The sequence below is a fragment of the Phocoena sinus genome, chromosome 5, assembly GCF_008692025.1.
Source record: "Phocoena sinus isolate mPhoSin1 chromosome 5, mPhoSin1.pri, whole genome shotgun sequence".
Taxonomy (NCBI): domain Eukaryota; kingdom Metazoa; phylum Chordata; class Mammalia; order Artiodactyla; family Phocoenidae; genus Phocoena; species Phocoena sinus.
Window position 1 is genome coordinate 66,471,595 of NC_045767.1, and position 26,811 is coordinate 66,498,405.

The following is a 26,811-nucleotide window of genomic DNA, read 5'->3' on the forward strand; positions in this document are numbered from 1 at the left end:
ACTTCCCTGGTGGCGCAGTGCTTAAGAATCTGCCTGTCAATGCAGGGGACACGGGTTCGAGCCCTAGTCCAGGAAGATCTCACATGGCGCCGACCAACTAAGCCCGTTCACCACAAATACTGAGCCTGCGCTCTAGAGCCCGTTCACCACAACTACTGAGCCCACGTGCCACAACTACTGAAGCCCAAGTGACTAGAGCCCGTGCCCCGTAACAAGAGAAGCCACCGCAATGAGAAGCCCACTCGTCACAACTAAAGAAAGCCTGTGTGCAGCAACAAAGACCCAACACAGCCATAAGTAAATAAATAAATTTATTTTAAAAAAACCTCACACAGGGCTTCCCTTGTGGCGCAGTGGTTGACAGTCCGCCTGCCGATGCAGGGGACACAGGTTTGTGCCCCAGTCCGGGAAGATCCCCACATGCCGTGGAGCGGCTGGGCCTGTGAGCCATGGCCGCTGAGCCTGCGCGTCCGGAGCCTGTGCTCCGCAACGGGAGAGGCCACAACAGTGAGAGGCCCATGCACCGCAAAAAAAAAAAAAAAAGAAAACCAACCTCACACCAGTCAGAATGGCCATCATCAAAAGGTCTACAAACAATAAATGCTGGAAAGGGTATGGAGAAAAGGGAACCCTCCTACCCTGTTGGTGGGAATGTAAATCAGCACAGCCATTATGGAGAACAGTATAAGAGGTTCCTTAAAAAATTACAAATAGAGTTACCATACGATCCACCAATCCTACTCCTGGGCATAGACCCAGAGAAAATCATAATTCTGAAAGATTCATGCATCCCATTGTTCACTTCAGCACTGTTTACAATAGCCAAGACATGGAAGCAACCTAAATGTCCATCTACAGAGGAATGGATAAAGAAGATGTGGTACATATATACAATGCAATACTACTCAGCCATAAAAAAGAATGAAATGCCATTTGCAGCAACATGGATGGACCTAGAGATTATCACACTAAGTGAAGTAAGTCAGACAAATATCATATATCACTTATATGTGGAATCTAAAAAAAAATGGTACAAATGAACTTATTTACAAAACAGAAACAGACTCAGACCTAGAAAACAAACTTATGGTTACCAAAAGGGAAAGGTGGAGGGGCGGGATAAATTAGAAGTTTGGGATTAACATATACACACTACTATGTATAAAATAGATAATCAACAAGGACCTACTGTACAGCACACGGAACTCTATGGGAAAAGATTCTGAAAAAGAATGGATATATGTATATGTATAACTGATTCACTTTGCTGTACACCTGAATCTAACACAACATTATAGATCAACTATACTTCAATATAAAATAAAAATTTTTTAATTTCTATATTAAACATATATTACTTGCATGATTTTTAAAGCATTGTTACTATTTCTGTATTATTATTACTCTTTCTATATGAAGTGCTCTCCTAGGGCCTTCACATTACCTGTAATTACTGGGTTCAAATAATGGATAAAAGAGGAGATATGAGACAGATGTCAGCATCGTTTGATGCAGAATCTTTTAGGCCTCTAAGACCATGTTACTAAAAGCCATGGTGTGGAGAACAGGAGAGTGGACAACATCTAAATAAGTGATCACCCAAGTGATGACCAGGTCACTAGAAAGCCCGGCGGGAGGAAAGAACACAGACAGAAGGCAGATAAACCTAGGCTCAAACTGCAACTCCGCGGTGACAAGTTACTTTGTTGTTTCAAGCCTCAGTCTTCTCATCTGTGAAATGGGGATGATATGATGACCCTTTCAAAGTATATCCCATTTGAAGTGGAGAATTTCTAGTAAATTCAGTACACAGTGAGTGGCATGGAGTAGGACTACAAACAAAACCAATGTCTTTCCTCACTGAGAACAGGGGAAGTCAAGGAGGGAAGGCCAAAAGAAATAATCATATTTGCCTGCTACTGTTTAAACTTTTTAAACGGCAATTTCTTAAGAAAGGGAGGAAACGCCCACCCTGTGAGTGGGAGGGAAGGAAAGGCAGGAGAGCCAGGGGTGGGCAAGCAGCACAGGGCCCAGCACATGCACAGTCCTGGAGGCCTTAATTACACCCTCTTAGCCTTGGCCTTGGTCTGCACAGGTTCCACCAAGTTCTCTGGAAAATGCTTTATAGGGGCTTCCTGAGGACAGTTATTACCCAGTGTCACCCCTAAGCCCAAAGTGATTCCACAAATATTTGAGCTTCTACCACTGATGGAGCACTGTCCTCACACACAGAGGAGAGGAGGGAGATGAAACAGAGTTCAGTTTCAAAGGTCTGACGAAGTATACACACACGCCAAGATAGAATGAGTAATTTGGGACACAAGCTTCACAAGGGAGATGTAAGAGCTACAGGAACACGTGCCTCCTGCTGGGAAACGAGGGAAGCTTCCTGGGAAAGAGGGCAACTCTGCTGCACCCGAAAGTCAGAATGGGGTTTTAGCAGGTTCTCCACAGAGGGATCCTCATTCCAGAGAGGGCACAGCACTAACAATGAGTGACCCAAAGGCAAAGGGTGTGTGTCGGCAGGAGCAGCCCACTCGGGCCAACACAGGACAGTATTATAAGGAACAGTGAAAGAAAACGTGGAGGACTCCAATGTCAGGGTGACCTTCTGGACTAGCGGGGATGCGCTGAGCACAGGGAAGTGGTGTGATTAGAGCTGTGCTTCTGTGAGATTAATGTGACCACTATGCAGGAGTCAGATTTGCAGGGAGAGAGACTTCCGGCCAGAGGTCCAGACTCTGACGGTCAGGGTTAGAGCGGATACTGCAGTCACACAAGGAAACTACAAGATGCAAACAAAAATAAATAAAGATGCAATCTGACTAGTAATTTCCAGGATAATTCAACTCTAGTCTTAACACAAGCACAAATATCTATATGAAAAGTGGGGAAAGGTCAGCTCTAGCTACTGACTTCTTACTTTGGTGCTCAATGGATGCCACTCCACATTCCACCAAAGAAGAGCATCCTGTCCTGAAAAAAGCCTCGAGAGGCACAACAGTGGTCCCAAAACACGAAAAAGGAAAATCTGGAACTCCCGTTTGCCATGCAAGCCTCGGAATCAATTCAGAGCAGTATGTACTTCCAACTCTTGATGGAGGGTTGTGACCACACTTAATGACAAAATTATAAACTCCGGAGAATTTCTTTCCCCTGAAATAGTTTCCCATCTCCAGGGAACTCTTCATGTCTAAAGTTCCCGATCAGACCTAGGCCTGGCCCGGAGGCCCCAAGTCATCTTAGATTTCTTGCCTTAGGTGACAGGAGACAGAGCAGCTGAGGTGAACGTTTCCTACCACCAAGGGTAGCCACTAAAGAATGTCAGCTGGAGATTTCAACAAGCAAATCTTACTTAACAATCAGGAAAGGGGAAGTACAAAGGGGAGGGGGAAAGAATGGAAAACAAACTGCATAAAATAAGTGATGGTTTTAATGCTTTGGACTAGGGGATCAATAACACTGGAAAGAGAGGTGGAAAGCACAGAAGGGTGGGAACCACGTTCTACATCCAGGGAAGGATGTTTCAAGGAACACATTACGCAGACACGCAGCAGGCCAAGGGACCATCACGCATGCCCCCTGGACGAGGCAGACACGCACCCTCCTTCCTGCCAGAAAAAGGCCCAGGTGACATGTCCAGCAGAGGCCTCGGCGTATTTATAGCAGCCACCTCTATTCTGGGGGTGGCTAGCTTGTTCCTAGCACCCAGGAAGGGTTTGATAAGAAGACAATTTTCTCCTAGAGAGTATTAGTAAGAATTAAGCCAAGTGAAAAACAAGCGCTTCCTCTCAAATACTTGACGGCCCTTTAGAAAGCTCTGGAGAGGAGAGGTACGATGGTGGTGAAAAATGAGCAGGACCACACTTGTGAATTTTCCAAGGACATTTACTTCTTCTACTCCAAGAAACCAAACTTTAACATCTTAAGCATTTTAAAGGGAGAATTTCCTCAAAATATATTAGATTGAACCATAAGCAATCAGCATTTTTGTAGGTCAAAAACAGTCGAATGTTAACAGTTTCATGTGATTGAATCGTACTACATGCCTTCCAACTTTTTCTACAGCAGAGACAGGCAAATTTTTTCTTAACAGACCAGACTGTAGGTATTTTAGGCTCTGAGGGCCAAGAGGCAAAACAGATTACGTAGGTAACCATTCAAAAACATGAAAACCACTGTTAGGCCCTACAAAAACAGGCATGGGCCACGCTTCGCCAATCTCTGTCTTACAGTATGACAAGGGTAAACTTTTTCTGATAATGTTCACTATAAAAATGGCTGACTTTGGAGTAATACAGCGATGCCCTTGGAAGATACGAAAGTCTATTAGTAAAAGCCACTGCTCCCATCCCAGCCAGCTCTAACGCTGGTGGTTGGTCTGAGCCCCCAGTCTGCTGTCAGCGCTCCCTTCCGCTGCTGCTTCCACCGATCTGGCTTATTTTAGAAGCAGTTGTCTGTGGGAGGGTTTGAGGATGGTTCTAACTTTTCTACAAAGAAAAAAGAAAAAGAAATGTACAAGGAAATGGGGCTTAACAGTAACTGTGAATAACCATTAACTCCAGAAAGGATAGGGGAGCAAAGGCACTCTGAGGAATTACCCCAAACACACCCCTGATTTGAATTCAAAATTCCAGAGGTCCAAAGGGCAGCAACCAAAACAGGTGAATACCTATACAGCTGGCCCAAGGCTGAAAGACTAAAGAGAGCAAAAAATAAGTTTGAGACAGACTATGCTTTATAGAAATAAGAGAGATCATTAAATGGGCAATAATCATTCTTCTCCTAAGTTATCAGGGTAGAGCCAAATAGGAAAAGGCTGCATTTGTAGTCACTCCCAAAAGACTACTGTTGGGAAAACTTAACTGTTGTGAGACATAGAAAGTCATCACTGAGGGAATCAACAGCTTCCTCCTATGGAGAATGTTAAGAAATTAGAGTCGGGGGCTTCCCTGGTGGTGCAGTGGTTGAGAGTCCGCCTGCCGATGCAGGGGACACGGGTTTGTGCCCCGGTCCGGGAAGATCCCACGTGCCGCAGAGTGGCTGGGCCCGTGAGCCACGGCTGCTGAGCCTGCGCGTCCGGAGTCTGTGCTCCACAACGGGAGAGGCCACAACAGTGAGAGGCCCATGTACCACAAAAAAAAAAGAAATTAGAGGCGGGGACTCTCTCGCCAACATGTATTCAACAATGACATACCCTGAGGATCTCTTCTGGGTCCATGAATTTTTTTATTGCAAAAGAAGTTTTTAAATCACTGGGAAATGTTTCTAATTTATGGCATTGCTATTGTTTCGAATGTTATGTATTGTGATGAAAAAGGAAAACTTAAACAAACAAAAAAACCTGTATGTGAGTGGATGTGCTGAAACAGAAAAGGCAGATTGCTGATATACACTTCTGGTCTGTCTTATAGGGCCACTGAATTATAAAAATCCTAATTTAGATAACATTTCTCATCATTCAATATTAAAAACTTACCCTAGAGCGGATCCATTCTCCTGCATTTCTAAACACTGTCATGTATATCTTATAAACCTTCACCAGTTCAGTAAGCCTGCAATATTCTACACTGAAAATTAAAGGAAAAAAAAAAAAAAGAGAGACAAATCCCATACATACATGAGCTGCCTGGATAACAGTGAGCCTCTGGGTACCGTCTGCCCATAGCGACCAGTCAGCACATTATCAGGGGCCCCGGCAGTTTCCAAGTACTCAGGAAAGACTGAGATGTTTAAGCTGTGGTACGGGGAGGGGGAGACAAAAAGAAGGTAGAAATAAAAAAACAGATTTAGAATAATGATTGCATATTTTCATTCAAATGCTACTGATGACCACAAATTTCCAGATAACCAGGTTTATGAATTATTCATAGTCACATCCGAGATGAAGTCTCCCTGTCACTGTTGGCAGGCCCAGAGCACGTTGATGATTATTAGCATGTGGCCCTATACTAAGTGTGACAGAAGTGCACGTCGCTGCAAGTCTATCCATCAGGGCTGGCCCTCACTGGCCCTCTTTATTTATTTATTTATTTATTTGGCCACGCCACGTGGCCTGTGGGATCTTAGTTCCCTGACCAGGGATCAAACTGCACTCCCTGCATTAGAAGGGCAGAGTCTTAACCACTGGACCGCCACTGGCCCTCTTTAGAGGACCAGACAACCCCACCCACACTGACGCTTTTTCATCTCACTCTTCCTAACGGCAAGGAATAGCACTAGCCTGGTTCTTTGTTGTGACATCTAAACTGATATTCTGCAAAAAAAAAAAAAAAACTCTAAAAGCTTGAAAGGAAAAACTAAATTTTCTACATTGGGTACCAAAGACATCAAATCAATTTTTTTTTAACTTTTCATGGAAGCAGAACATAAATATAGAAAAGGATGCATACCACACACAGCTCAATGAATTTTCCTATACTGAACACACAAGATCAAAACCCAGAGCATTATCAGTACCCCAGAAACCCCCTTCGTGCCCCCTCCTAAAGGCACTACTATGCATAGATTACTTTTGCCCTTTTTTGTAGACATCAAATTGACCTATTGTCCTTATCCAGTCTTCACTTAAAAAACATACGTTGAACGCCTCCTATATGTGAAGACATAAGGCACTGTCTCTGTCTTTAAGGAAAGCAAAGTCTAGTGGGACCAAGAAACACACACAGCTGACCCCAAAGGGCAGTGGGATGAGCACAATGACTGAGATTCATGGCAAGCAGCCCAGAAATGGAGAAGTCGGGGAAGGCTTCCAAGTACCAGGGGTGCCTGGCATGCCCTCAGGCTGGGCAGGACTTAGCCAAGCGGGGACTGGGAAACAAGACAACAGAAAATACAGGAGTAAGAAAACTGCCTGGTGTATTGTGTTGCTGGACTCTCTAGAGCGAGGCCAGGAAAGAAGCTGGAGCCCGACTGTAACCTTGTACACATATTTGAGAACTTTAGTTGCAGACAGCCACTGATGGATCAGAGCTGGGTTTCAGATGCATGACTCTCTCTCTGGATGGATTCAGAGAGGGCAGAGTAGTGGCAGGGAAACCAGTTAGGTTGGAGAGGAAGGGTGAAGATTAGGGCAGTGGAGGTAGGTGGGGAAGGGAAAAGGAGAGAAGAATTAGTACTTGGGAAACATCCAGACACTAAAAGCAGAGCAACATGGTACCTGACTACATGTGGGTGGACGGCAGTGACAAATGGGGTAGAGAATACCAGTGAATTAACAAGTTTAATAAGGAAGACAACGGGTTTAGTTTGGTGCATTAGAAACTGAGATGTAGAAGGTTCGAGTGAGGACAACCAGATATTCTTGAGAGTGAGGCTTGGGGAAGAAACCTGAGCAAAACGTAAAGGCACAGAAGTCGTCACTACATAGAAAGTAGCATAAATTAGATTAGCGGGTGGTATCACTGAAGGAACATGGGTAGAGGGAGAAGACTGGAGGATTAGGGCCAAAAGCAGAACCGTAGAGACAATGACAGAACTGGCAGAGGAAAAAGATCTTCTGAAAAGGACCAAGGAAGAAAGGCAGGGAGGTACCATGGAATACAATGAGATGAATAAAGGTAAGAAATGAAAACTATACCTTTGCCTTTGACACTTAAGCAGTCACTGGCCACCTTGACTGAAGGTGGTTTCACTGAAGTGGTAGAGGCAGTGATAACAGAGCAAGTGAAAGAAGGGAAAGGAGAACGAACAGTTGTTGAAAGGCACTGGTGCTAATTAATGGAAGTCTGTATTGACAGCAGTAGAGACAGAAAGGTTGAGAGTTCAAGAGGGAGGAGGTAAGGATGGAATAAAATCCCAAAGGAGGTCGGGGAAAGGGGTCAGGAGTACAAACGAAGGGCCTGACCTTGAAGAGGAAGGGGGAATTCACAACCCTCTTATATTAGAATTACATAGAGGAGTGAAAACAAATATGGTTATAGTAAGTTTGTAGGTAACAGCACTAGGGTATTAGAGGTAATAGACTAAAAGACATCAGTATTGTAGATACATAGCTGCCATGGTTCTTTGCTAGGAATAAGGTGACACATAAATGGTTTGATGACACAGATCTTGAAAATCTTGGTTTCTGGCATGCTACCCTGTTGTAAGTAGTCTGACCCTGTTTTAAGGTAGATAAACATATACGCCAGTACATAGCAAGGTGGGAAGGGGCATTTGCGAGATAGGCACATCCACAGTAGAACTTATTAGTAGTACCAAAAAAATAGCATACAAGCAAAAGATTCAGAAGAACACTCTTCTTATAATGATCTTTGTTCCCCGGTGCCAACCTTTCCAAAGGTTTACGTACAGTTTCATTTAAATGAAACCACTACCCACTATCGTACAAGGCCTCTTAAGATGCTTCAATTCAAAGATTCTTTCTAGCATGACTAACCTAATGAGAATGAAGAGTCAGACATCTTAAAGAAAAGGCAAAAAGAAGAGGAGGGTGGAGCTGGCAGCGGCACCTGCCTGCGATTTCCTAGCGAAATGTCCCTTAAGACAGCAGCGCAGGCATCATCCTCCATCTCCTGCCCAACTCTTTCGCCTCAGGTTTTGGTGAATCCGGAAGTGGGTGGAGTGACCTAGCTCTTGGAAAGCACTCCAACGATGCCCAAAGTAGCAAGGCTCATTAGAAAATCTAACACAATGGAAAACACCTTGAAAAGCAGATTTTCTGTTCTCTAGGCAGCCTTTGTGATCTCACAAACTCTGAGGCTGCTCCAGGGTTGTTTGTCTATTCTGGTCACATGAACATGTCTCCAGGCCATCTTTGGAAGATGACAGAATTTTAGAATTCTAGATAAACACATCATTATCATCCTTGAAGTCAGCCAGGATTGAGATGGTTCCAGAGCCATCAGATGACTACTGACTGGGCCATTCGTCTTTGTGTCCCTGGGGCACAGGAGACAGAGCAAGCAGTCCATAAATATGGAATCAATCGATAAACCAATACATAAGCAAAGAGTTCTCACAACGAGGAGGTAAAGAGGCCAATTAAAGGGTGAGAACAGAATTAGTCTTTCTATTCCTTCCTTTCCCACCCTAACTGACTCAGAGCCAAGCCGCAAATCGCATTCAACTGCATTTACTTTCCTCTTCACAGAAGAACGTCTCTATGAACTCATAAATAAATATTGTGTGTTAAGAGAAATCAGAAATCATGAAATTATGAAAAACAGGATGCCTCTTAAGTGGGAAAATAAGTAGGTGTGAACATTTTGAGCGTACAAAGAAACAGAAATTGCCCACTTTACATCTATCTGCCTTCTTTGTTATCCTTTGGTGTGAAGGACAGACCCATTATTACTTTAACAGCAGGGTGCCTCTCCTCCCAGCCGCGCATTCACACAGCAACCCGCTCAGCTTCAACCCACTGGGCAACAGATCCTAATGAGATAATCAAGTCTCGCTCCCTTAAAAATTCTGATCCTAAAATATATTTATATTATGCATCATCTCATTTCTTTTGTAACGCATAAGCTCTAAGGTATCACTGATCACACTGAACACATTTTACACATGACAAGAAGCGCACTGTAGCATTGTTTGGAAACAACTTTAAGGATAAAGTTCCCAAAAGTGAGGAATAGTGGGGTTGTTGTTTTGTTTATTAGTATGTACTATGTGACATTTTTCTGAACTGTTAAAAAATAACTCGGTCCTGAAACATCCAATCTGTTTCTGCCCATCTGAACAGCAATATATGGAGAAGGAAACAGATCTTTGAGACTGCCATCCTTTTTTCCTATTCTTGATTAAGAATCTAGGAGACCAAGATGAACAATACACCATTTACTTGAATGCAAGCCACCAAGGGGAGGAAAGGAATATTTATGCCAGTACACAAAGTGTTTAGTGTGCAACTTTTTAATTACTACATTTATGGTATTACCATAATATATTCACTAACACAAATGCTCTACAGGGACATTAACCCTCAACAAATACATCAATGCTTCCCTCCTCTCCTCCAAATTCTTATTATGCTGACATGGGGCAAAAATGCCAAGAATTCTCTCCGAAATAAACATTTCATGTCAACAATCACTTGTTCTACTATCTCCCTTTCTGTTTTATAACATAACAACTCTACTCAAGTATTTGCTATTAACCTAAAAGACAAATTTGTAAGCACAATATTTTTTAAAGGGCTTTGTTTAATGTAACATCTTTTTTGATATGAAAGCTGGTTCAACCTATTAAAAAAGTTGATATGTTCTAAATAACATATTCTGTAACTCATCAAATTATAAGTCTCTGTATCACTCTGCACTTATAGTACTATATAATTTCTGCTTTTTAGAAACCTCAAGGGGTAAGGCATTGAGGATGATGAAGAGTTTCATAATGGCTGAAGGATGACCCATCTAAGTAATAAAATGGGTTTAATTTCAACCATACTGGATTTTTTTTTTTTCCTAAAAGGTAAAGTCTTCTCAGAGAATCCAGAATGTGATTAGGCTTTGGTGACACAGGATCATCAATATGACTATCAATTATCATGCTCTGTTAGAACATGAGAACACTATCTCTGAGGAAAAGAAGCTGGCCCAGTGGATACCAGGCAGATGTTGAGTTTCTACCACCATGATGAGAGCTAGATGGGGAGTTCCCACCAAAGCAACAGGACACTCTGAGAATCAAAGGGAAGAGATTGATGAAATTCAAACACCAAGGAAAAGGAGAGCCAAAGGTGAAATCTAAGTCACAGACCTAGGTCTAGAGCCAAGTGGAGTCAGGATGTGAGTGGAAGATGAATGGATGGGATGGGGGACAGGGCATAGGACTGGCTTTATGTGTGTGCTGCTGGTAACGGGACTGACCTTGCCTAGAGTGGCCAGTGGCAAGACAACCTTTCCAGGCACAGAGGGATGTCTGTTCCTCTACTCAAAGGTTGCTGACTGCTATATTTTGGGAGATATTTTTGCCTACCTTTCATAGTTTGGTTATGTCCTCTCCCTTGCTGTCAAGGGTTGAGTCTCATTGCTTTTAGAGTATCAACCTTTCCCTTCTTCAAGTCAGCTATGATTTTGGAAACCAAATAAAACTAAAAAGCGTAAGAGAATTAAAACTTAAAATACGAAGTTCCAGATAAGTTCTGAAGGACACAGTACACAGACTCTGAACCCACACCGGGGCAGTTGAGATGTCTTTTTTGTTTATTCCTTGGTTCTTACAGAATTCAAATCCTATTCCTTAAGTAGGACTCGCACAAAGTCATTTAGTACAGACACAGCCAAACCTAAAAAATGCCCTGGGGTGTTATTTTTTATTTATTTATTTTTATTTTTTTGCAGTATGTGGGCCTCTCACTGCTGTGGCCTCTCCCGTTGCAGAGCACAGGCTCCGGACACGCAGGCTCAGCGGCCATGGCTCACGGGCCCAGCCGCTCCGCAGCATGTGGGATCTTCCCGGACCGGGACACGAATCCGTGTCCCGTGCATCGGCGGGCGGACTCTCAACCACTGCACCGCCAGGGAAGCCCCTGGGGTGTTATTTTTAAGTGACTGCGGTTATATTTCAAGGACTTCTTTTAGAGAAACCCAATAAGTTGAATATCCAGGAACACAACCGAACCAATTGCTCTGATGTGAAGTACCTGGGGAAATGTGGGAATAAACTCAAAAGCTGGAGAAGGGAGGGCTTTGTCACTGGATAAGTAAGCGACTGTGGGCAAGTCAACTAGCCTTCTACTCCCATCTGCAATATGGGTTAATGACACCTACCTTGCAAAGGTATGAAGAACAAATGAAAGGCTCAGACGATAACAAAAAATGTAAATTAGACCTTAATTAAGTGGAAACGCACTACATAACTCCCTATGACACACAGATCTTTATTTAGAGCTGAGAAAGTCATCTGCCTAGTGGTTCCTATCCAGCTCTCACCACCTCATATGATAAGATCCTCTTCCCAAATTATTTTTGACAACTTTCCTTTTGGTTAATAAATAAAATGCTTTCAACTTAACTGCTTAAATAGCAAGTACAAGTATTACTGTATTTTCAGGTAAAAAAACTAGAATGTAAAGCTTCCCCCAATTATGATATTCCCACTTTGTTTCTTCCTCAACTTTTTCTTATTCAAATTTCTTTTCCCTTTTTCCCATTTTTCTTTTTTGAATCCTTGCTTTCTCACTGTAAGTGATGCCCCTGCAATAATAGTAACTACCAGCTTTATGTTATTTAGCAGTTTACAAGGCACTTTCATATACAATACCTTATTTCCCTTAAAGTACTTTTACTTTCTTCCCTTTATTTTTACCTTGCTCCACTTTCCAAAACACAAATAGGACTTCCTAAAATCAGCAAAGAAGCAATTTTTCTCCTTCCGACTGCCAACACATTACACAATACTTGGCAGAGTTGTCTAAAGCAAGTTAGACTATATAGAGTATACCTAAATCCTGACGCATCCAATTCTTCTTGCAGATTCTTTTTTTCTCCCCTGGTGATGATCTTTTGAAGTTAAAATACAGTGAACATTATGTAAATGTACCACCATGTTAAAATGAGACAGGAAAATCTCTTTAAGAATCATCAAAAATAGTAAATGAAAAATAAAAGGGAAAGATGAGGTAAAAAGATTTACAAAGAGAAAAAGAAAAAGCACAAAGTTGATGTTGTTTTGGCTTCCAGGAAAATCTCCAGAATCTATCTCACCAGACCTACTTTTCTCCAAGCTCTGCATTAAATAATCTGATTATTAAATCTGTGAAAAACCACAAGGGATGAGCCCATCTCATTAAAAAAAGATGATCTTTTGAGTTATGATCATGAGAAAGAGCATCTATTTCTGGCTTTAAGGACAGAAGTACTTCCTGTTTCTTGCTCAGAGGCAGCGACACTTCTAGTAAGCTTTAGCACAGCACAGATGCCTGGCATCCTTTACCTATCGTGATGAAAACAGGGACCTTCAAATAGAAATGTTTCCTCTCAGAAGCTCTGCATACTCTCAACCCTGACCAACAAAGAACATGAGGTGTCTGAAACAGGAAAATATTAATTCTACCATATGAAGGTAAACATTATTTAAAAAAAAAAAAAAAGGATTCTGTAAACTCTAGGGTGGGAATCAGATCAGATTCCCCTATATTCATTCAAACCCTACAGGACACAAAAAGCTTTTAAAGTTTGAATTGGCTCTCCCTTTGCTTTACAATGGTTAAATAAGGCTCATAGTAATTCTACAGTAATTCTTGACATACCTTAATACATTAAACATTATTTAAAAAATCAGTTGTTAAAACTGGAGAACTAATAAAATTTAAGGAAAAAGTTGAAGGAGAGGTCATATTTGGTCCTGATTCTGCTGTGGTGTTTACATGTTCAATAATGTAAGCCTTTGGCACATTATGAAATCTTCTTCATTTTACAAGAGATATTCTGAGATTTTATCCTAGGAATGAGAAAGATATCATGGTCTGACATTCTTCTATAGAATCTACAGAGATGCTTCACGGAAACTCAGTATCCTACAGAATACAGCTACCACATAAAACGGTACTTAGAAAAGAATGTTTTTCCAGCTTGGACACAACTCAAGTCAAACTAGTAGGGAATCTAAGAAAGACTGACCCAACTGGGATTATGGCCGTGGAAAACCTGAAGGGATGGAAGTCATTTCTTTGAAATGTTGTAAATTGTGTGTGTTATTCTTGTGACTGGGTTTGAGGTCAGACTTGGAATTTATACCTAAGAAATAATTGACCTTTTTTCCTATTATGTACTCAAATCAAGAAAGGATGACACCTAGTTCAATTTTGACAGTGAGAGTAACAATCTCTGAATGAAACTGAAAAGTATAGTAGATGGAATCCATCCTAGAGTAATCAAATTAACTCTTCTTTAATGGACCAGACAACCATGTATCCAAATGGAAAGACCAAATCTCAAAAGTTCACGATTAAGGATTTTCAGCCTCAAGTGGTGGTTTATAATCATGTGCTTAACTGCATTCCCTCCACTAAGTGACACCAAATAAGAGGAAGAGATAAGCTCACAAGAAGAAAGAGAATGGAAAAAGAGAAAAATAATGGAAAAACCTTTTGGAAAATGGAAAGCAGATGGGAAAATGACAAGTGAATTTTCAAAGCAGGGACAGACAAAACTGAAATGCCTACTAGCAGAACTGACAGGAAGAAGCCAGACAATATGGGGCACAGACCCTTCAGAAAGTACAAAGTCCAGTTCCATCCAAAGTGGGGGACGAATGGAGAAGGAAGCGCAGAGATGGCATTGAAAACCGGAGAACCGCTTGCAAGACATTTTAAGGAGTAAACCTCCAGATCTGTCCTTAGCCATGAAGCTTGTCAACTCTCTCCTTCCGCCTGAGAAGGTCTGGACTCAGGGACACTAGGAAGAGTGACTGGGTGGAGGTACCATTCTGAAACAGAGGACTGAGTCAAAGTGTACACTGAGTGGAGAGACACACAGCCCCTCCCTTGCTGGGTTTCTAACCAGCCCAAGAGAAGAGATCTACAGTTACCAAAACTAGGGAGAAAGGGGGCTTCTGAAAACAGAAAATCATCCTATGGCAAGTAAGGTCACCAGGTGACATGAGAGAGCCCTGTCAGCTTGTTTATGCACAAAGAGCCTCCACATAAATAAAAATGGACAGCCAATGATCACCAGACATGTGATGAAGAGCCTAACGTGACAGACAGGAACTTTAGGAGAAAGGACAGTCAGTCAACGCTGGGAGCGGGGAGAAAACTTCATACACATTATTAAAAAGACACTTGCATCCATAAAGCAAAACAAGAATAGGATGCTATAAAAGAGAAATATTATTAGAACAAGAGCTACTAGAAATTAATATTATGATCACAGAAATTAAAAATCCATAGAAGGGTTAGAAGATAATAGAGATTTAAATGTTCCCCAAGAGTAGAACAAAAAAATAGCAGGATAGAGATCAGGGACTTTTTTTTTTTTTTTTAACAATAAGTAAGTTGGAGGAAAAATACAAAAGTTCCAGCATCTGACAAATAAGAGTTTCAGAAAAGAGAAAACAGTGGGAAGAAAATTATCCTCCACCACCTGCCGCAAAAATCATCACAATGGATGGAAAAAGTTACACACCAAGGCACATTATGCTGAAACCTCAGAACATTAGGGGATTAAAAATAAAAGACTCTAAAAGCTCCCCCGCTACACCCCTCCCAAAAGAAGTCACATATAAAGTAACCAGAATCAGAAACGCATCCAACAATAGAAAATTGGAAGCGGAAGAAAATGAAGCAGGGACTCCAAAACTCTCAGGGAAACTAATTTCCCACTTTAAATTCTGTACCAATCATATGTGAGGAGAGACTAAGTGATATTTGCACACATGTCAGATCTCCAGAAAATTACATCATACACACTCTTCTTTCTCAAGAAGCAACTGGGCAATGTGCCTCCCCCCAAAGAAAGAGGAAACCAGGAGAGATGCTATTCAGTAAACAGGTCAATCAAGAACTCCTAACATGGTAGTAAAAAAAAATTCCGGGTCAACAGCTGTGCATAAGGCCTCAAGAGCAAACAGTCCAGAAGGGAGCAGGCAAGCAGAAGGCTCCCGGAAAAAACGTCACACACACCACAGACACACACAAAAGAACTGAGAGCCAAGCCGTTGTGTTTGACCTTATTTGAGAATTTGGGGCTGAATAAGTAGCACATAAATAGAATAGGAAGCCAAAAAAAAAAAAAAGATTTTTTTAATATGCTGAACAAGAAAGAAAATAAAATCACAGTACACTGCATAACTCAGCTGTGAAAAATATTTATGGTGAAAATAAATCGAGATATAAACTATCTCAGAGAGTGAGAGGCAGGTATTTAAGGGAGGGAGTGTAAAAGAGAGCTAACCCCTTATATTCCTTAATAGAAATTCAATGTTTAATGTCTAGAAAAGAAAAAAAAAAATTCAAGAAACATCATTATAAAGATAATTAGCTACATGGAAGTAAATATCAGAAGAAGAGCTCACTGAATTGAAAGTAGTTGCCTCTGAGAAATGGGAAATGACGATGCAAATAAGCAGGCAGCAACTTGTAAGCTACATATATGTATTACTGCAAATAAAAAAACATTTTTAAGAGGGTAGAAATTTATGAATAAAATATATAAACCATCTATAAATCATCTAAGACAAACTGATAATGTGAAGTTTCATTTTACACTATAAATTTAAAAAAAACAGATAAATCTTAATCTGCTCCTCCTAGTTAATCAAATTGTTAAAATTCCATTTAATGCATTTTATCTTAAAGTAGTAAGGAGCACACCGTGAGAGGTCAATTACACCTAAATTGTCAAGTGACACCTCTAGCCTTAGTTAACGCGTGATGAAAGGGTCCCTGGATACCAGTGCACAAGAGGGAATCCGCCATCTCTGTTATCATAGAGTGGTCAACTACAGCTTCCAACAGATAAACACGTTGGCCACTCCCCATCTACCAGAGCCCAGATGGTGGTTTCTTATAGTGAAGATTTGTCCTTATAGAAGGAAGAAGGATGGAGACTATTCAGCATCTGAACCCCCTTCCTATATTTGGGAAATTTCTCATCATATGAGTATTGATGAGAGACACATCTTTCAACATAGAGACAAAAATGGCTGGACATTCACCTTGCCAGACTCCCTTGAAGCTAAGGCATGGGACCTAGTCTTGGCCCAACCTGCATCTAAAGCTGGAGACAGGGGCAGGAGGAACTTATTGTGGGTGAGGGCAATGGCAACAACATCTAGTGCCCAGAGGCAGCAAAGGCTGAGGTGACAGAGTTGGTAGCAAGTGTCTGGTCCCAATGGTGTGGTCAGTGTGAAACAGCATGATCCTGTGTTCAGTGACAGGGTCCACCCTGCATAGAATTAATCATAGCATATGACCTTGGCTATGAATCTGGCTGTGTAGTCTCTAATTGCTCCTGACCTTTTCCTAACTCTTAGCAGTTCTAGAAACCACCCAACAGCATCTTCTCCAGAAATTACTTCTCTGCGTAAAGCATTCAGCCAGTCTCCGTTGCTTCTGTCTCAGAACCCTGCCTCATACATTGCCCCAGGATACACAGGGGGAGATAGGTGGCCATCTCCTGAAGTTAAGAATGAAACATTTATGTTCCTTATGATACCAAAGCAGAATCAAGGACATTTTTCCACAGGGAAACATGGGGGAAGGTTAGGTTTTAAAGTACAAATAAAACTATACTGCTGGAATGTTATGGGTTAAAAGTTTTAGCGGGCTCATCTATTCTTTGAATTCTTTTCTCCCATTAGAAAACACATTCCAAGTTCAAAACCACTAACTGACTTGACAACAAGCCACGAGAATGTCATCAGTCTGTGAATTGGGAGTTGTCACTACTCACATTTGGCAAAAGACTTGTGCTCACGATTCTCACTGTTGTGAGTGGGCAGAAGAGCAGTGGGTGAGGAAGAACAATTTTCTTTGTCTTTCTACTTAACACAGAGCTTTCTGAGAGCTGAAGCTATTTGAAAACCAGTGGTCAAGAACTGCACATGAATATGAAAATGCAAACCAAGGCATCCAAAGATTTATATTCAGCTGTAGAAACATCAATATTGCTGAAAAGCTACATCCATCAGCTCAGCCTACTGCAGCGTATTTAGTTCCAAGACTGAGAAAGCTGAACCCTAGGCAATTTATCTGCATGTGTGTTGGGCTAACCACACAAATTTTGCAGACGAAGCTGGAAGTTAAGATAGATAGATTAGAACAAACGGTTGATGTGACCAAAAGGGCTTCATAAAAGAGTAAAGTGCAATCAGGACATTAATAGAAATGTGGATGGAAAGAAAGAAAGCCTCTCTCTGTGGTGCCCATTGTTTCTGGAAACTGAAGAAGTCTTTCATGACGAAGTACAGCTACAGTTTTTGTTAGTCATACTGAACAAGATTATACGCACTCTGTAAAGAAGGCTAACAAAGTAAATGCAAAGCCTGATGTACGCACATAATTTCCCCTCCTGTGGTGTTATTTCATAAAGACTTGCCAAGAGATCAATCCCTCAGTCACAGAAGTCAGGCTATATAAATCATCTTGGAAAAAAAATTAATTGTATTTCAGTTGGTGATGTAAATGCTACTTCAAATTCTATCAACTGCCAAAGCATCTTTACCATATATTCTTCTCCTGTGCCGCCAGTTCCCATGAAATATCTAATGGCCACTAAAACAAGAGCTTTATTCCACAGTTGTCCAGGTGAATTATATTTTGCTCACACAGTGTTTTGAAAAGCTGAGATAAATTCATCTCAGTTAATCCCAGATCACCACCCCGCCCCCAGCTCCCTGTTTCATTTGGAGATTACAATGGACAGTGATTCCACACAGCAACATGCGTGTGTGTCAAAGTAAATATGCAATCTAATCACCACAGCTCTGTACAGAACAAAGCACAGGTTTGATTTTAGCTCTGTACAGAACAAAGCACAGGTTTTGATTTTGCTACTTAGGTTTCAGAAATGAAAAGGTGGGGGGATCCCAAGAAATCAGTCTCAAAAGCTTTTTCCAAGACTACTTTTGTGAGAAATTTTAAAATAAGGCTCAGTTTCTGATACACAAGTATAAAGGAGGCAAATTCACAGCTAGTTACTGAATTTCAAAATGGTGAAACCCTAAAAGCTATTTCCAAAACAGACTCACTGTATCCAAAGCCTGAATTAATATTTAGGTATATAGAAATATGTCTTTGTTTCTCTCCCCTCTCTAATGGCTTAAGAGATCATTCAGAAATTCACACTGAGGGGTTTTGTTTCATTCTGCGTAGGTTCTGCTTCCAACCATCGTAAGTAGCAGATTTTTTTTAAACTTTTACTATAAGAATCTCTATATGAGTATATAATCTCTCAAACACATTCTTAATCTAAATTTTTTAAACAAATGACAAGATGTAACTAAAATGGCATTGGTTTCACCAATATCACACAATGTAAACTGACAGTCAATGAAGTTCTAAGGAAACTATAAAATGGTGAAATATTATCGCTCACTTGAAAAAGTAGTAACTGAAAGCAAGTCAAATGAACACCAATCCTTCAACATTTACTACAAGCACAGCAGTTTGTAGTAGGTGTGGAACAGGAATGTGGCATGTGACACACCTACTGGCAACGGGGAACTTAGCACATTGCAGAAACATGACACATGGAACACTGATGAACACTGGATCACAAGCCCCCCAGAAAGATTTAAATGTGAAGGACAAGAGGTTGGATAGGTCAACTGAGACCAATTTCTGTCATATTATTAAGCCTATTATACACACTTAGAAGATTTTATGTGACATGAATACGTCCACACCTCTTATATCATAAAGGATACCAATCAACAATACTGTCAAAGTCAACTTCATGCAACTAAGAAACTTTACCATTATCTTTCCAACATCACTCATATTGCTGTATTTATTTTTGACCAGTCTGAGTCTCCCACTGGACTATGAGATATTACAGGTCAGAGGTGTACCCTACTGAACTTTTAATACTTAGCTCTTGGCACTACTGAACACAGAATAGTCCAATATACTGATGATGAATGAATGAACGGCACTAAAATAGTAGCTATTTATTTGGTGATTTATCTGAATACAAAGATTGATTCTTGACAATAAAACAAAGTTCAGGAGGCGTCTACAAAGTTATATTTTACTAAGAAAATGGTCAAAATTAAGAATCAAAAAATACACAAAAGAGGTGTTCACTGAAGCATTATTCATCATAGGAAAAATGGCAATATTCTGAATTTTCAACAATTGGGCAATGTGCTGTTTTACTACGGTCAAAGACTGGATAGTTTATGGAACCATTAAAAATGACAAACATGGGGCTTCCCTGGTGGTGCAGTGGTTGGGAGTCCGCCTGCCGATGCAGGGGACGCAGGTTTGTGCCCCGGTCCGGGAGGATCCCACGTGCCACAGAGCGGCTGGGCCCATGGGCCATAGCCACTGGGCCTGCGCGTCCAGAGCCTGTGCTCCGCGGCAGGAGAGGCCGCAGCAGTGAAAGGCCCGCATACCGCAAACAAAAAAAACAAAAAAAACAAACATTAAGGCCTGCAACAGAGGAAATTAAGATGTAACAATAATAAAAAAGAAGGGGTCAAAATAAGATGTATACTACAACTACAACCAAATAAAAATACATACATATGTTAAAAGACTGGAATGAAATACACACAAAAATATGTGTTTAAGTAAATAGACTTGGAGCTTATAGGTGATTTTTCCACTCTAAACTTTTTGTAATACTTGATATTTATATCGTCATTTATAGCTCCTACGGTAAAACTGTTATATTGCCATTACAGATTCTTGCAAAAGTAGCATTTTAACATTACGTGTCTAACAGTAATTGTTACAATGATTATTAATAGAAACTTATTTCATCAAATCTAAGTGCTACTGGAAGCTACACCACTATTTTATGTGCTAAGAATAAAAACAAAATTGCTGCCAAGAATAGTTATAAGATGTCAGCAATGGCAACATACATCAAATTTCACGAATGTTAAAATGTGAAAGATGTATGTCTTAGAATCAATGAGACAGAAAAAAGAATAAACAGAATAAAGCAACTGTACAAGAAACTATTTTATTGGTGAAATAAAAGTGATTTCTAGATAACAAGAAACTAACAAATCTATGGGGAAAGTGATAGAAATCTCTTATCAAAATAAATTATTTGACTCACAAATAAGTCTATATAAAGACTGGGATAATGAGAGAAACAAGGACATCACACAACGGAAGTCAAGTCTTCATCATACCCCTGAGATCAAATATACTTGGTCCAAATGGATTGAATAAATGGACTACCAAGAAGTAATTAAGGGTTTCCCTGGTGCCACAGTGGTTGGGAATCCACCTGCCAATGCAGGGGACACGGGTTCGAGCCCTGGTCTGGGAAGATCCCACACGCCGCAGAGGAACTAAGCCCGTACGCCACAACTACTGAGCCTGAGCTCTAAAGCCTGCGAGCCACAACTACTGCAGCCCGCGAGCCACAACTACTGAAGCCCGCACACCTAGAGCTTGTGCTCCGCAACAAGAGAAGCCACCGCAACGAGAAGCCTGTGCACCACAATGAAGAGCAGCCTCCTACTCGCCATAACTAGAGAAAGCCCGCGCGCAGCAACAAACACCCAATGCAGCCCCCCAAAAAATTAATTAATTAAAAAAAAAAAAAAGAGGTAATTAAGGTAAGCCAACAGGCCTAGACAAGATTTTTTAGCTCGGGGTAGGGTGGGGGCTATGAAATGAATTGCTTTGAGTGGCATTCCCTTGAAAATAATGCTGAAGCTTCCTGTTGGTTTATAATCAACAGAGAGGGCCACTGACTGAATTTTGGTAACCTCAAAATTTTTGCATGGATGAGTAGGATGGGAAGAGGCAGTAAGTCCACGTCAGTGAATGAAGCATCATGGTTCACAAAAACAATTAAAATTTGTAATTTTCTTCCTAGTCCTCTAAGCCTTCCTCCCTAAGTTCATGCATTTCTATAAATAATTGGCTTTTTACTTAAAATAATAATGGAAATGAATTAATCTCACCTGAACTCTTAGCAGTTTAACATGAAGAAAATGTAAGGAACTTTCCAGTTGGAAACCAAATCACGGGACACCACCTTAACTATCCCTGAGAGAGTAACCACAACAATGCAACCAACTGTAAGAACAAACTACAATGAGCAGTGAGACAAAAATATCACCCAAGAAGAAAAAATGTCAAGTGCATTATTTTAAAAGCACTGATTATTTAAACCCTTCATACATCTACATATGTAAGGCAAAGGGGTCTTACTCATTGCCAAATAACAAAAACAAAATACAGAAGTCTAATACTAAACTAATATAAACATCAGTTTGCTTACTGTAAGAATGAATAAAAGCCAACCTCTGGGAGAAATCAACAAAGCCAAGAGTTTGGTTCTTTAAAAAGTCCAACAAAATTGACAAACCTTTAATTAGACTAAAAAAAAGGAAAGAAGACTCAAATAACTAACATCAGAAATAAAAAAGAGAACATTACTACCAATTGTAAAGATATAAAAGGGATTATAAAAGAGTACTATGAACAACTGTAGGGTAACAAATTTGACAGCCTAGATGAAATGGGTACGTTTCTAAAAACACCTACCAAGATGGAACTCTGAAGAAAGAAAATCAGACCTATACCTAATAACAAAACTGATCAGTAATCTCAGAAAGAAAAGCCTAGGACCAGATGGCTTTACCAGTACGTTCTATCAAACATTTAAAAAAGAAGAATCCTTCTCAAGTCCTCCTAAAAAAATGAAAGAGGGGGAAACACTTCCAAATTCATTCTATGAAGCTAGCATTACACTCATACCAACGAAAGTTTTCTACATAAAACAAACAGACAAACCCCTACAGACCATTATCCCTTATGAATACTGATGGAAAAATCCTCAGCAAAATACTAGCAAACAGAATGCAACAGCATATTAAAAGTGGAATTTATTGCTGAAATGTAAAGATGGTTCAACATATGAAAATCAACCAATGTAATGCACCACATTAAAAGAATGAAGGAAAAAAATATCACCTGATCATCTCAACTGATGCAGAAAATAAACCTGAAAAATTCAATACTCTTTCATGATAAAAAACACTCAACAAATTAGGAATAGAAGGAAACTACTTCAACAAAATAAAGGCCTTATATGAAAAACCCACAGCTAACAATATACTCAATAATGGAAAAGGCTGAAAGCTTTTCCATTAAGATCAAGAACTAGGCAAGAATGCTGCTCACTCTCGCCACTTCTGTTCAACATAGTACGGGAAGCCCTACCCAGAGCAATTAGGTAAGAAAAAGAAATAAAAAGCATCCAAATTGGAAAGGAAGAAGTAAAATTATTTCTATTCACGGATGACATGAAAACCCATCACAGATGTAGAAAACACTAGATTCCAGAAAAAATTTTTTTAAATGGTAGAATAAACAAATTCAGCAAACTTACAGGATATAAAATTAACACACAAAAATCAGTTGCATTTCTATACATTAACCATGAACGATCCAAAATGAAAACTAAAGACAATTCTATTTATAACAGAATCAAAAAAGAATAAAATACTTAGGAATAAGCTTAACCAAGGAGGCAAAAGGCTTATACACTGAAAACTGCAAAATGTGGCTGAAAGAAATTCAAGAAGAGTCAAATAAATGGAAAGATATCCTGCATTCATAGATTGGAAGACTTAATATTATTGTTAGGATGTCAATACTACCCAAAGAGATACACATACATATTCAATGGAATCCTTATCAAAACCCCAAAGACATTTCTGCAATTGTGAAGTCCGCACATATTCTCTCTTTCAATAAGTTTTAAGGGTGAATTGCTCCAAGTTACCAACTGACATTAATAATAATTAATCAACCTATAAAGTAATATATTGAACATTGCGAATTGGAAGCTACCATTCAGACATACAGAGGATTCAACGTTTAAAATAGGGTGGCATCATCACTAACATTCAGGCTGACAATGGACCAAATTCACAACTTTTTGCACGAGACAATCACAGGGGAGACTTGGTGAGCCTGTTCTGCCATTGCACTTGAAAAGCATACCAACAGAATAGTATAATATCAGATAATGGGTAGAAAGGCCTTTTCCAGCAACAGATACCTGGGTCTCCACAAAACAGCTACAGTCACAAACCAGGGCAGTGTCAAGGAAGGTAATCACCATCATCAGATACAGAGAGGTTCAATTTGTTCAAAAATTGTACTGTGCATTTTTTTTTTTTTTTGCAGTACGCGGGCCTCTCACTGTTGTGGCCTCTCCAGCCGCGGAGCACAGGCTCTGGACGCACAGGCTCTGGACGCGCAGGCTCAGCGGCCATGGCTCACGGGCCCAGCCGCTCCACGGCATGTGGGATCTTCCCGGACTGGGACGTGAACCCATGTCCCCTGCATCGACAGGCGGACTCTCAACCACTGCGCCACCAGGGAAGCCCTGTACGGTGCATTTTTAGGAGTTATTATAGATGCATAGAATTTCTGATTGACAAAGACCTTTAAAATGATATTACATGTGAAAATCATTTTATGGATAAGAAAATGAGGACCCCAGGAAGGGGTACCTATGTAACTCAAGGTCACACAACTAGCAGTTAGCAAAACCGGGACTAGAACCTAGGTTCCCAGTGTTCCTCCGTCTTCCCTAATAAAACTCCTGAGCTTCAGGTTGGGAGTACCACCTTAGTCTGCTGCCAGAAAAAATCTCCCCACCAAATGATTTCTTTTTCTTTCCAGTTTTATTGAGCTATAATTGACATATAACATTGTATTAGTTTAAGGTGTACAATATAATGACTTGACATGTGTATTTATGACTAAATGGTCACCACAGTAAGTTAGTTAACATTCATCACCATGTATAGTTAAAAAGTTTTTTCTCTTGTGATGAGAACTCTTAGGATCTACTCTCCTAGCAACTTTCAAATGTACAGTACAGTATTGTTAACTACAGTCACCATGCTGCACATTACATCCCCATGACTTATTTATCTTATAACTGGAAGTTTGTTCCTTTTGACTACCTCTCCCACCCACAAACCCCTCACCTCAGACAACCACCAATCTGTTCTTTGTTTCTGTAAATTCAGGATTTTTTTAGATTGTACACATAGGTGAGATCATACAGTATTTGTCTTTCTCTGTGTGACTTATTTCACTTAACATAATGCCTTCAAGGTCCATCCATGTTGTTGCAAATGGCAGCATTTTCTTCTTTTTGATGTCTGAATAATAGTCCACTGGATATATATGCCACAGTTTCTTTATCCATTCAGCTGGTGACGGATACTTGCATGTCTTGGCTATTGTTAACAATGCTGCAATGAACATGGGGGAACAAATATATCTCTTCTAGATAGTGATTTCATTTCCTTCAGACATATACCCACAAGTGGAATTGCTGGATCTTATGGTAGTTCTATTTTTAATTTTTTGAAGAACCTTCATACTGTTTTCCATAGTGGCTGCATGATTTTACGATCCCACCAACAGTGCATAAGAGCTCCTTTTCTCCACATCCTCCCCAACACTTTTTATCTCTTGTAGTTTTGATGACAGCCATTCTAACAGGTGTGAGGTGATCACAAAACAATTTCTTAAAGATTCTTGACCACATCAGTATATGCCCAATATGATTAAACCAACTCACGCCTGCCTTAGGAAAGGAACCTTCTAGGATTATATGGAAGCCTTTGCACTGATTCTGAATTTTTTGATAGCTGTGGCTATTGTCGTCCCATCCCTGGGGTAAGCGGTTAGGATCTGCCCTGTGAGAGGTGGACTTCCCAGTGTCAATTACTCTGGGAAGAGGCAGAGCCTGAGATAAGAAATGAAAACTAGGAAGGAAAGACCTGGCAGAAATCTTCCCTCTTCAGGGCCTTAATCTATTTGATGCCTTGCCTCTACAACTAAATATGCTGATAGTCACTTCTGGGAGAGGGGGCTGGTGGTCTAGGCCAGAGAGGTAGCCTTGTAAGGGCCCAGTGAGGATGGGTCTCAGTATGCCATATCTAGTAGCAATTTTATGGGACTCTCAGGATTTTGTTAAAGGTCATAAACTCAACTTTCATCTACTATAGGGAATTAAGGACATGTTTCCAAGCTAAGGATGGAGTGGGAAATAGGAAAGCAGAGTGGGATAGCAGAGCTATCACAGTGCTGGCAGCAATGATTAGCAAGGTCCCCAAAGAAAAGGGAACCTTGGGACAGGAATCCAGGCATGAGAGCTAGGTTCACCTCACCATATGAAGATGGTGTCCTTTCCTGATCACCTCAGAAGAGGAAGCATTAATTTATAACTAGGAGACACAATGGGTTTCTTGCAAATCATCACAGGTTAAACAGATTTCCTGATACCGATAACACAGGATGATATTCAGTAGGTGAGCACTGTGATGACTGTCCAATGTTTATAGTCAGCATCCATTCTGATTGGCCAGAATCTGGTTGTCAACTATTTTGAGTCTCATCCTTCCAATAATAATACATGTCTCTCCACCTCAGTTTCTGCTATTGATTCCTAAGCCTTGGAGAACATTAACCTTTTTGTTAGTGCTTATCACAGATGCAGGAATGAATAAACACTATATTAATAAACTCTAAGCAATAGATGCCATTATTCCCACTTTATAGGCTAGAAAACCGAGGCTCAGAGAAAGAACTCACCCACAGATAGCCTGAGGCAGAGCCAGAATTTTATTCCAAAACAATTTTAAGATTGTATAGAAACAGTCCCTCTACTCTGGAAATCTACCCTCCTATGAAAGATAACATTGCAGGGAACAAGAAACTATGGGACTTGAAGGTAAATGCATCATTATCTCATAAAATATCAATATTAATATGGAAAAGACTGGTCCAATAAGCATGATTTTAATCCTACCCAACTCTCATGCTGCAATTACTGTCCAGCATTACCTGAATACCTAAAAAGCTTTTTCATATATCTGTATGACAAGATACTAGTTCATGTCTTCAAATCCATGTGAACTATAAAACCAATTTAACCCTGTTTATTAAGAGAAAAGCCCCAGCATATATTCTATTAATGTGCACTGAATCCCTATGTGAATCTCACTTGATTAAAATATTATTACTATTAAAATATTATTACTATTATTACAAAAGACACAATTTATCAGATTTAAGGAAAAAAACTTGAATTCAACAACTTCCCCTCCGGTCATTTATTTAAACCTCTGACAAAACCTCTGTTCTAAGAAATTATTTCTTCTACTTTCTACTTAGAGAACAAATGAAAGTACATCTGA

General features: G+C 40.3%; 1 protein-coding gene across 31 annotated transcripts in view; it reads right to left on the bottom strand.

Moving 5' to 3' along the window:
• APBB2 (amyloid beta precursor protein binding family B member 2) overlaps window positions 1-26,811 on the bottom strand; it is a 375,701-nt gene that overhangs the window by 229,005 nt on the left and 119,885 nt on the right. For 29 of the 31 annotated variants that reach the window (XM_032631928.1, XM_032631917.1, XM_032631906.1 and 26 more), the window contains one exon: window positions 5,621-5,737. The exons of the other annotated variants lie outside the window; for them this stretch is intronic. The gene's annotated coding sequence lies outside the window, so the exon portion shown is untranslated. The remainder of the gene's footprint in view (window positions 1-5,620; window positions 5,738-26,811) is intronic. 31 annotated transcript variants of the gene reach the window in all.